The following is a 12,438-nucleotide window of genomic DNA, read 5'->3' as shown; positions in this document are numbered from 1 at the left end:
GGGATAGTTATTTGGCTCAATATATGTATCATATGGAAAAACCTGTTACCTGGCCCTGTGTGGAAAAAGGAATGGCCTGCTAAACCTAATTGGTTGGGCCATTCTCAGCAGCAACAACTGAAATCAAGCGTTTTCTGTAGCTGGCAATGAGTCTTTCACACCTCGATGAAGTTTTTTTTTTGGACCACTCTTCCTTGCAGAATTGATTTAATTCAAACAAAATTGAGGATTTTTGAGCATGAACGGCATTTCACTTCATTTCAATCAGATTCAAGTCCGGGCGTTGACTAGGCCACTCCAAAACCTTTGTTTATTTTTTTTAAGCCATTCAGAAGTTGACTTGCTGGTTTGTTTTGGATCATTATCCTGCTGCAGAGCCCAAATGCGCTTCAGCTTGAAGTCAGAAACTACTGGCTGAACATTCTCCTTCAGCATTTTCTGTTAAAGAGCAGAATTCATGGTTCCATCAATCACAGTAAGTTGTCCAGGTCCTGAAATAGCAAAGCAGCCCAAGAAGAACACACTACCACCACCATGTTTGACTGTTGGATGATCTTTTTCTGAAATGCTCTGCCACCATTTTGCCAGATGTAACGAGACACATACCTTCCAAAAAGCTCAACCTTCAACTCGTCACTCCATATAATTTTCTCCCAAAAGTCTTGGGAATCATTCAGATGTGTTTTTTCCCTTTTTTTTCTGCAAAAGTAAGATGAGCCTTTATGTTCTATGTGATTTTCGCCTTGAAACTCTGCCATGAATGCCATTTTTGACCAGTCTCTTTCTTATTGTTGTGTCACGAACACTGACCTTAACTGAGGCAAAGGGAGATCTGCAGTTTTTTAGAAGTTGTCCTGAGTTCCTTTGTGGCCTCCTGGACGAGTCATTGCCTTTCTCTTGAGTAATCTTTGTAGGACAGCCACTTCTGGGAAGGTTCACCACTGTTTCATGGTTTGTCTATATGAGGCTAATGGCTCTCCCTATCGTTCGCTGGAATCCTAATGCTTTAGAAATGGCGTTGTAACCCTTTCCAGACTGTCAATTAGTTTATTTAATATTTAATGTTTAAGTGATTTCTTCATTGAACAGGTCTAAAGGTAATCAGGTTTGAGTGTAATCAGTGAAAACTAACCAAAAGTTGTGATTAGCCACAATTAATTCATGATTTAACAAGCGGTGTAATTACTTTTTCACACAGGGCCAGGTAAGTTTGAGTAATTTTTTCCCCCTTTAATAAATGAACTCACCATTTAAAAACAGCATTTTAAGTTCACTTGGGTTACATTTGTCTCATATTTATTTGTTTGATGATCTTAAACATGTACATTGATAGAGAGAGAGAGAGAGAGAGAGAGAGAGAGATTTGTGTGTGTGTGTGTGTGTGTGTGTGTGTGAGTTATTCTGACTTTTGGAGCTGTTGAGACATACTTTAAAAATCTGGTTTCATCTCAATTAGTTGTACAACCTCTAGTATCATGTGATTGTACTGCCTGATAAATACTAATTAGTACAGAATACAATAGTATGGTTTGCATAAAAAAAATGCGCGTAATAGGATCTATGGTGTAAATGCTCATTTTAATACATTGTATTATTTGAAAATATGTTAACTGAGTGACCAGAGGTCAAGCTACAAATAAGCTTGTCTCTTATCATGCTCACAATAAGTTTTTCAATTGCATATGTAGAAAGAGGCACCGTAGAAACAGGCGCCAAATCCAATCCATAAGTATTCCATCTCATGGAAGGATTTTAACGTGCCATTTAGATTAAGTTAAACAAAACATCTCGGCGGCTTGGCTCTCTCATCAGCGTTTGTTTTCTCAGGAGTGTTGATAGAGTGACAGAAGTGCACATGCTGTTGGGTTTACATTGCGTTGAACTTCTATAATCCTTTCATGACCTACTGAAATTGATCTCAAGTTGGCACTGTGCCAGGCGCCTGAGTGAGTTACGTCTGAATTCCACAGCAGCACACTGTTTATTTTGCTTGGGTTGCAGCACATTTCATCTTTACTGTCATCTTTGTTATATAGCTGGCAGTTAGTTGGAATGAGACTACTACTGTCTACTGAACATTAACTTCTTCAGTGTTACTGTAGCCTAATAGTTATATAATACTGGGTAATATGCTCCCTGTGCTCTGTTTAGACTTATTCCAAATATACCTTGGTTAGTGATAATTTGTCAAATAAACACTTTAAACACCAGCACAATTTCCGAAATTAACTGGCAGTGCTGCTGTGCCAAAGAATTAATGAATGAAGCACACAACACAAAGAGGTGTTTTTTGACTTATTACATTTATACCAGTTAGAGGTGTAATTAACATTAAAAATATCAATTGTGAAGCTGCATTATGCGAACATTGGCCATTGCAGTACAGTACAGCAGTAATCGCTCGTTTATAGCGGGGGTTAGGTTCTGGACCACTCTCACAATAAATGAAATAAATGAAGTAGTGACCACATATGTATTTTGATTATTTATACATATTTTAAAGCTGTATGAACATTATTGATCTTCTAAATTTCTAATCTTCTCTAATATTACTCAAACTATTTTTTTAAATTAGTTTTAGGCGGGCGGCACGGTGGACGACTGGTTAAACCGTCAGCCTCACAGTTCTGAGGACCCGGGTTCAATCCCCGGCCCCGACTGTGTGGAGTTTGCATGTTCTCCCCGTACCTGGGTGGGTTTTCTCCGGGCACTCCGGTTTCCTCCCACATCCCAAAAACATGCATAGATTGGAGACTCTAAATTGCCCATAGGTGTGACTGTGAATGCGAATGGCTGTTTGTTTGTATGTGCCCTGCAATTGGCTGGCAACCAATTCAGGGTGTACCCCGCCTCCTGCCCGATGACAGCTGGGATAGGCTCCAGCACGCCCGCGACCCTAGTGAGGAGAAGCGGCTCAGAAAATGGATAGTTTTAGGCGAGGAAGTGTTTCTTTTACTACAAAAAAAAATAATATCCATCCATCCCGCAATATGGTAAATTATGCGCGATATGAATCGCCGAAGGTACAGAGAAAAGCCCAGAATATTCCAGTTTTATTGACTGATGAGACAAAGATGAACTTTTATCAAAATGATGGAAACGTTTGGAGAAGGCAGGGATCTGCTCACAATCCCAAACATTTAAGCTTATCTGTGAAACACAGCCGAGGTAATGTCACAGCTTGGTCCTGCATGTTTTTTATTTTTATTTTTTTTCTTGAACAACCTCACTCATCTATACTGTAACTCAGGATGACAGCAGCAATAGAAACTCAGAATCCTACAGAAACATTTTGTCTGCCAGTTTAGTGAAAGACACAATCGGGTTATGATGATGATGATGATGATGATGTTGATGATGAAGATGACGATGATGAGGCATTGAGAACCAATTGGAACCGGGACTAATGTTCCTGTTCTCCCGGAATCGTTCAAATTTAAAAATGTTGGTTCCCAGTTTCGATCCCTACGGTATGCCCACCCCGAAGAAGAAAGTGGCGAAAACCAACAAAGAAGCGGCGAAAACTCACGAAGAAGAGGGCGCACGGAGACGTGCTCATGCCCAGCAGCGGTGGCAGCGAACAAAAGGGTGTCTTAACTTTGTTAAAAATAATGACTAGTCGCCTCAGTGCAACACTTGGAATAAGATTATATTGTGTAAAGGAGGGTCTGAAGTTCTCCCTCCCGCTCTGCACGGCGCGGAGCTTCAGCGAAGTCAATTAGGTGAGTGAAACAAAACTTCACCGTAGCAACTTTCCATCCCAATGAATTGGGACAAACTTCACGTAAACGTTATCTCACCGTAACACAAACACTAACCTTGTGTCTCATCGGTGGGTAGATGCTGAGTTCCGGTGCGTACCCTTCAAAATAAAAGGCCACAAGCTTAAAACACGAAGTCAAGACAGTTAAAACTTGTACATATAAAGCATTTGACGTGATTAAACAGTCCCAAATAACTATTTTTACAATGCTATATTTAACTTTTTGCTGAAACATTAATTAATGAATATTAAGTCAATTGGGTTAGTTCCACACACATTGCCTTTTTGTTCATAGGTTTGATATTGATATTGGTTGAAAAGAACCCCGAGTCAAATGTTCACTTTAGTCTATGCTGCGGGCTGCTAAGAAAATGGATGTTCATAATTTGGACACCCTTTATTTAAACCAATGCAAACATTTTTGACCCAGCCCCCTAAAAGAATCGGAATCAAGAATCGTTTGGAACCGGAATCGAAATAAGGAACCGGAATTGGAACCGCTCAAATTCAAACGACGCCCAACCCGAATGATGATGACCCAAACACTTTCAAAACATCAATCCATCCAGCAATCCATCACAGCTTTCTTTGGGCCAGAGGCAAGCTACAAATTGATCTGGTCGCCAGGCAATTGGAGAGCACATAGAAACAAACCACCATTCACATTTCTGGACAATTTAATCTGAAATTAACCTAACATAGCGGCACAGTGGACGACTGGTTAGCCCATCTACCTCACAGTTCTGAGAACCCAGGTTCAAATCTGGCTTCGCCTGTGTGGAGTTTGCATGTTCTCCTCCTGCCTGCATGGGTTTTCTCCGGGTACTCCGGTTTCCGCCCACATCCCAAAAACATGCATGGTAGGTTCACTGAAAACTCGAAATTGCCCGTACGTGTGAATGATAGTGCGAATGGTTGTTTGTTTATATGTGCCGTATGATTGGCTGGCAACCAGTTCAGGTTGTACCCCGCCTCTCGCACAAAGATAGCTGGTGTAGGCTCCAGCAAGCCCGCGACCCTAGTGAGAATAAGTGGTACGGAAAATGAATGAATGACTTAACCTAACATGTCTCTGGCAAGGTGACAATATTTCCCAAAAATCACAGTCTGTCAAAATGCCAAGTCTAACTGGAATGGCCTCTTCACCCTGAGTGCAATGCACTAGGAATTTTGAAAATCAGATGATGGGTTCCAGAAAAAAAATATTATTTTTTGTCCATCCATCCATCCATTTTCTGAGCCTCAGAACTTTGAGGGACACGCTCTAACCAGTCGGCCACCGTGCCGCGTTTTTTTTTTTTGTGTGTGTTGGAAAAATTTGCCTTTTTGTTCAGAAAATGCTTTCAACAGATGCAATCCATTCAACCCCCAGAGTAAAACAATATAACTTGATTGTTGCTCAACATATCACGTTGGAGGTGCTCATTCCATGTTTTTGTTGTTCTTATGTTAGAAAATTCCACAAAGATGGCAGCCACTTGTTACATTGCTAATGTATGTTTTTGAAATGTGGGAGGAGAAAATGAAAATTCTAACTATAGCAATGTTCATACCTGTATTGTAAACCTAAAAAAACATGCACACCAACTCAGTGTTTAGATGCACTTTGTAATGCCGATAAAGAAAATGCCCACCTCTAACCTGCTAACCAATATCTGTTGTAAGTACTTAGTTTTAAACCCCGAATATGCATACTTACGACATAAAATAATAGTATACATTTTTGCCACACCTCGTTCAATCACATGAGTATATATAAGTTATATATACTATCCACTGTATATATGCTATATACGTGGAGTCCATTTACCATTTACCATTTTCATCTCAAAACACAAAACATTTTTTCCATATAAAGTGGCCCATAGAAACGCATCTCTTTAACTTTCAATATGGACATTTCTCTGTATCACATGCAAAGCATTAAGTTCAAATAATTGTGATTAAATGTAGAAATGAAAAATAATGACAATTTAATTTCAGGATTATAGTGACCAAAACATCTGCGTTATCAGTATCATCACGTGAAAAAAAAAAACATTAAAAATAGATACACACACCTAAAACAGGTTGTATTTTGAATGAATATTATCCATCCATCCATTTTCTGAGCCGCTTATCCTCACTAGGGTCGCGGGCATGCTAGAGCCTATCCCGGCAATCATCGGGCAGGAGGCGGGGTACACACTGAACTGGTTGCCAGCCAATACAGGGCACATACAAACATATAAACATATAAACAAACAACCATTCACACTCACATTCACACCTACGGGTAATTTAGAGTATTCAATTAACCTACCCTGCATGTTTTTGGGATGTGGGAGGAAACCGGAGTGCCGGAGAAAACCCACACAAGCACGGGGAGAACATGCAAACTCCACACAGGCAGGGCCGTGGATTGAACCCCGATCTTCAAAACTGTGAGGCAGACGCTCTAACCAGTCGTCCACCGTTCCACCTCTGTAAAGATCAATATTAAGAAAACAATGGGTAATGTTGTTAAAATCCATAAGGTTGGGTTGTCATGCTTTTATTTTTTTATCCATTCTAAAAGGAGGTGTACGACTCATAGTGACAAGACTCAAAATGTAGTTACAACTTAATTACTTACATTAACCTTAAAAAATATCTTGGAGATTATTTAATTTGACACTTGACAACACATAATACCAACTGTCAAGTAATAATGAGACCTCCGTCGTTTGTTGGCTTGAGCTTTTCAATAGCTATTTAGCAGGGCAAAAAAACCTGAACATGCAGCAAAGACTCCATAAATTCCGCTAACAACCCGGGCTCCTCCAGGCCTGGTACACACATAAAGATCTTCCCACACTTAAAAGATTTTTTTTATCTGCTACAGACTCCACACATAAAGATGAAAGTTTTGGTCTTCATGTGTGTGGTGTACTCCAAGAATCGCAACACAGCAGACCACAGACATAAAGATTGTATTGCACACCCGATCTCGAAGTCTCACGTGATCACACAAAACCAAAGAAGAAGAAACTTCAGGGTACGTGCCAATGTTTCCCAGGTGTTCTCGAAGGTTGCCAGAACCGAGAGCCTTGTAAAATCTTTTCAAAAAAACAACTTACTTTGGAATAGCCTTCTTGCTGTCTGAGGAACCCACTTTTAATATATAAAATGACATCAGATATGACATTTTTGTTTTCATTTACGGTCACTTCCATGTTCGTCAATCATGGGTGCTTTTTCACCATTCTCGGTGTCATGACTCAGTAGAAGTCAGTCTTCCCCACACACCTCCACACACAAGAAGACTCTGAGGTCTCTACCTGAGTCAGAACAGATGTGGGAAGACTAATAGTTGAGTGAAACCTTGTTTTCATTTTAAGACACATTTTGAAAGAGAGAAATGTATAGAAATGAATAAAATAAAGATAAAGAATAAAGATATCATACACTTCTCACAATCTGAAAGTTCATATTCTCCTTTTCTGCAATACATTCTCCATGACCTCTCATTTTTGCCGGATATCAAAAACACTCATGGGATACTTAAGATTGGAGGATATATAATGCACTTTATCAACCGGCGACATTGCAAATCAAGCCAATGACAAGTTTGTAATTTTTGGCAAACCACTGAATGAGATAACAGTTTTTAATGGTTTGTCAAACTGTCAGAAAAATATTAAACAAGCTTTTGTGTAACATTAGTGAAATGACATTTATTCTGTTTATAATAACATAACGCCAAACCGACAGTGAAGGATAGTGGTGGCAGCATGATGCTTTGGGGCTGTTTTTTTTCTTCTGGAACTAGGGCCTTACTCAAAGTGGAGGGAATTATGAACAGTTCCAAATACCAGTCAGTGTTAGTAGAAAACCTTCAGGCCTTTACTGTGAAGAAAAAGAATGTCAGGAAAACCCAACCAGAATATCTAAACTTTATTTCTGTCATGAACGGAACAGAGGCTAGGACCCAAAAATGCAAGACTCCAAAACAAATGGACAGTTTCCAAAAAGAGAGGTTTAATAGACAGGCATAGGTCGGTACACGGGCAGGCAATCCAAGAAGGGCAACAGTATCCAAGAACATGAGGCAAAGAGGCAAGGTCGATAATCGGAACAGGGTCAAAGTCTTACTGTGAGTCTGTGACAAGGAATGCTGGAACGTGACGACAAGGTACAACGAACTGGCAACGAGTGGGAATGAGACACGAGGTTAAATACAATCGGTAATTAGGTATGAACGAGGCACAGGTGGTGAAGATGCTCACAGGAGCAGGTGTGTGAGAAACGAGAGAGAGGAAGACAAAACCTGGAACACACGCTCACACACACACACACACACACACACACACACACATGACAGTACCCCCCCTTAACGGCCGGCCCCAGACGGCCCTGGGGCCCCTGGATGCGCAACGTGGAAGTCCCGAATGAGCGAATCATCCATGATAAACGCAGACGGTACCCATGAACGTTCCTCAGGCCCATAGCCCTCCCAGTCCACCAGATATTGAAACCCCCTCCCCCTCCGACGAGACGACAACAGCCGCTTCACAGCGAAGACATCCACAAACCGGGGGGGAGGAGGGGGCCTGGAAGGCGGGACCAGAGGGGACTCCCGGGCTGGTTTGAGTAGGCTGATATGAAAAACAGGGTGGACCCGCATCGACCTTGGGAGCCTCAGCTTCACGGTGACAGGGTTGATGATCTTTGTGATGGGGAAGGGCCCAACGAACCTGGGAGCGAACTTCTTGGACTCCACCCGGAGTGGAATATGTTTGGTCGAGAGCCAAACTCGCTGACCCACTTTGTAGTTCGGGGCCGGTGTCCTCCGACGGTCAGCAGCGGCTTTGTAGGACCGTCCCTGGCGCAGCAGCATCTGTCGGGCTCGCTCCCAGGTCCTCCTGCAGCGTCTCACCAAGGTTAATGCCGCTGGAACTGTGGACTCAGGGGCTATGGCAGGAAACAGAGATGGTTGGTAACCATGCACAACGTGAAAAGGCGATAGACCTGTGGATGCAGAGGGGAGGGAATTGTGGGAGAATTCGACCCAAACCAATTTCTGAGACCAGGATCGCGGATCCTGTGAAGCGAGACATTGGAGCCCCGTCTCCAGGTCCTGGTTCAGCCTCTCGGTTTGGCCGTTGGTTTCAGGATGAAACCCAGATGACAGACTGACGGTAGCACCTATGAGATTGCAAAACTCCTTCCAAAATTGCGAAATGAATTGGGGACCCCTATCAGACACCACATTCTTGGGGAAACCATGGAACTTAAAAACCTGATTAATCATCAGCTCGGCAGTCTCTTTAGCTGAGGGGAGTTTTGGAAGTGCAATGAAGTGTGCCATCTTAGAGAACCTGTCAACAACTGTAAGAATGGTGGTATTTCCTTTAGAGGCCGGTAATCCTGTCACAAAGTCTACGGAAATGTCTGACCAAGGACGTTGTGGTATTGGCAGGGGTCGCAACTCCCCAGAAGGACGTTGATGAGAGGGCTTGTTGGCAGCACATACCTGGCAAGCATTGACATAATCAATAACATCCCTCCTAATATTAGGCCACCAAAAGCGCTGTTCGACCACTGATTGAGTCTTGGCAATGCCTGGGTGACATACAGTGCGGTTCGTGTGAGCCCAGTGGATGACTCTTCCCCTTCAGGTCGGAACCACATAAAGCCTGTTTTCAGGGCAATCGTCAGGGCTAGGAGTGTCTTTCAGAGCCCCTTTAACCGCCGTTTCAATGTCCCAAACAAAAGCGGAAATAAAACATGACTTGGGCAAAATAGTCTTTGGGTCGGACAAAGAATTCTCTTCGGAGAAAATTCGTGACAAAGCATCTGGCTTACCATTTTTAGAACCGGGTCGGTAGGATAGCGTGAAATTAAATCTAGTAAAGAACAGAGCCCATCTAGCCTGCCTCGCATTTAATCTTTTAGCAGTCTTAATATACTCAAGGTTCTTGTGATCTATCCATACTAAAAACGGAGTCTGTGCCCCCTCTAGCCAGTGCCTCCACTCCATCAAGGCCACCTTGACTGCCAGCAGTTCACGGTCACCAATGTCATAATTTTTCTCAGCTGGTGTCAGCTGGAGAGAAAAGCACAAGGATGTAATTTATCATCCTTGAGAGATTTCTGGGAGAGCACTGCTCCTATTCCGGCATCAGACGCATCGACTTCTACCACAAACTGCTGTTGGAGATCTGGCAAAGTAAGGATGGGAGCGGAGGTAAAGCTCGACTTAAGTTTTTGAAACGCTGCCTGACAAAGCGGGTTCCATGCAAAAGGTTTGTGTGGCGAGGTAAGATCATGCAAAGGAGAGGCTATAGAACTGAAATTCCTGATGAATTTTCTGTAGAAGTTTGCGAACCCTAAGAACCTTTGTACATCTTTGCGTGACGTGGGAGTAGGCCAATTAATTACTGCATCGACTTTGCAAGGGTCCATTTTGACTTCACCTTGAGCCAGGACAAAACCCAGAAAAGAAACTGACGCCTTGTGGAACTCACATTTCTCAGCCTTAACATACAGTTGGTTCTGCAGTAACGGCTGCAAAACAGAGCGGACATGAATAATGTGAGTCTCCTCATCCGGGGAGAAAATCAAAATGTCATCCAAATAAACAAAAACATAAACATTCAGCATGTCACGCAGGACATCATTGACGAGGTTCTGGAAAACAGCTGGAGCGTTAGTAAGCCCAAAAGGCATTACCAAATATTCATAATGTCCTGTTGGTGTGTTAAATGCTGTTTTCCATTCATCCCCCTCCCTTATTCTGACTAGATGATATGCATTTCTTAAGTCCAGTTTGGTGAAAACCTTGGCTCCCTCCAGGAACTCAAAGGCGGTGGAGATGAGAGGAAGAGGGTACCTGTTTTTTACAGTGATATCGTTGAGACCCCGGTAATCGATACAGGGTCGCAGGGTCTTGTCTTTCTTGTCCACAAAGAAAAATCCTGCTCCCGCAGGGGATGAAAATGGGCGAATGATCCCGGCTGCCAGTGATTCCCCCACGTACTCCTTCATGGCCTTGTGTTCCGGCCCTGAAAGAGAGAACAACCTGCCTCGTGGGGGTGTGGTTCCAGGCAGCAAGTCAATAGCACAGTCATAAGGTCTGTGGGGTGGAAGGGATTTGGCCTTGGACTTGGAAAAAACATCTTTAATATCCTGGTAACAGGTGGGCACTTGAGATAAATCAGGATCCCCAGATGGGGTCTGTGGATTGTCCTTACAAACATGACCCTGAACATCACATGGCGGCTTGAAACAGTTCCGGGCGCAATTGCTGCCCCATGACATAACCTGCCCAGAGGACCAGTCAATGTGGGGGTTATGTAATCTCAACCATGGGTTCCCTAAGATAAGGTCCTGATTCATGGCGTCAAAAACATGAAAACTAATGCGTTCCGAGTGAGAATCGGGAAATGTCAATGTGAGTGTTTGAGTGCAGTGAGTGATTTTGCCCATAAAACTGCCGTCTGCAGCATAGGTGTTGCGGTGGCGTTTTATTTCAAAGGTTCTAAGGTGCATACGTTTAACGAGGATGGAGTTGAGTAAGTTTGCGTCAGAACCAGAGTCAATTAATACAGGTGTATGAATTTCTTGATCAGGAGAGCATAGTGTCACTTTAGGAAGAACCCGTTTAGGGTCTTCCTTCATCAAATTCAGACTCACCTCTCCCGTGCCCTTGCTACCGGCACCGGCAACTTTGACGTGACAGTTGCTCACGGAATGACCCAACTGACCGCAGTAGAAGCACCGCCCTTCCCTCAGCCGGCGTTGACGTTCCTCAGGGGAGAGACGGAACCTGCCCAGTTGCATGGGTTCCTCCGTGGGGACGTTAGCCAGTGGGCTGAGACCGGAACCAGGGGATCTGCCTTGGTTTGGCTGGTCACCGAGGCTTGTCCTCAAAGTGCGCGGTGACGCAGCCTTCCGCCGATCTCCATCCAGCTCGCGATCCAAAAGCCTCTTGTCGATTTTTACGGCGAGAGCGATGAGAGTGTCCAAGTCGGTCGGCAGGTCTAGCGGCACTAAATGATCCTTGACGGCGGGGGATAGTCCTTGAAAAAAGGCATCGAGTAGCGCCCGATTATTCCAATGACTCTCAGCTGCTAGAATGCGAAACTCAATCGCGTAATCTGACACCCTGCGCATGCCTTGTCGTAAGGTGACAAGGGAGCGAGCTGCCTCACGATCAGGAGTGGAAAATTGAAAAATTTGCTCCAAAGTCTTTACGAAAAAAGCCCATGAATGACACGTGGCGGAATTGCGGCTCCATTCAGCAGTAGCCCACGCCTCCGCACGACCAGTCAGGTGGGAAATGACGAAAGCGATCTTTGCCCGCTCGGTGGGGAAGGCAGCTGCCTGGAGCTCAAAGTGGAGTTCGCACTGCGTGATGAACGGCTTAATGTTCCCAGAATTTCCCGAGAACCTCTCCGGTCGAGAGAGCTGTGGGCAGACAGCAGCGGAGGTGGGAGGTGGCTGCATGTTGACTGTTTCACATGGAAATACCGTGGCGGTATTGGGTGTGGTGCCAACTGGTTCCTTTTCTTGGATAATTTTCATAAGAAGATCAAACTGTGAGGCCACCTGTCTCATCATATTGTCCTGATGCCTTGATAGTCCCTCTAGATGAAGGTGGAGGGCAGCAAGCTGCTCATCCTGCTTCGAGAGGCGTTGACCCTGCGCTTGAA

At 43.8% G+C, this 12,438-nt stretch overlaps 1 protein-coding gene across 7 annotated transcripts in view; it reads left to right on the top strand.

Annotated features, from left to right (window-relative positions):
* si:ch211-196i2.1 (collagen alpha-1(I) chain) overlaps nt 1-12,438 on the top strand; it is a 180,028-nt gene that overhangs the window by 1,251 nt on the left and 166,339 nt on the right. The window lies entirely within an intron of this gene.

Source organism: Phycodurus eques, chromosome 15, assembly GCF_024500275.1.
Source record: "Phycodurus eques isolate BA_2022a chromosome 15, UOR_Pequ_1.1, whole genome shotgun sequence".
Taxonomy (NCBI): Eukaryota; Metazoa; Chordata; class Actinopteri; order Syngnathiformes; family Syngnathidae; genus Phycodurus; species Phycodurus eques.
This window is presented reverse-complemented; position numbering and strand designations above follow the sequence as displayed.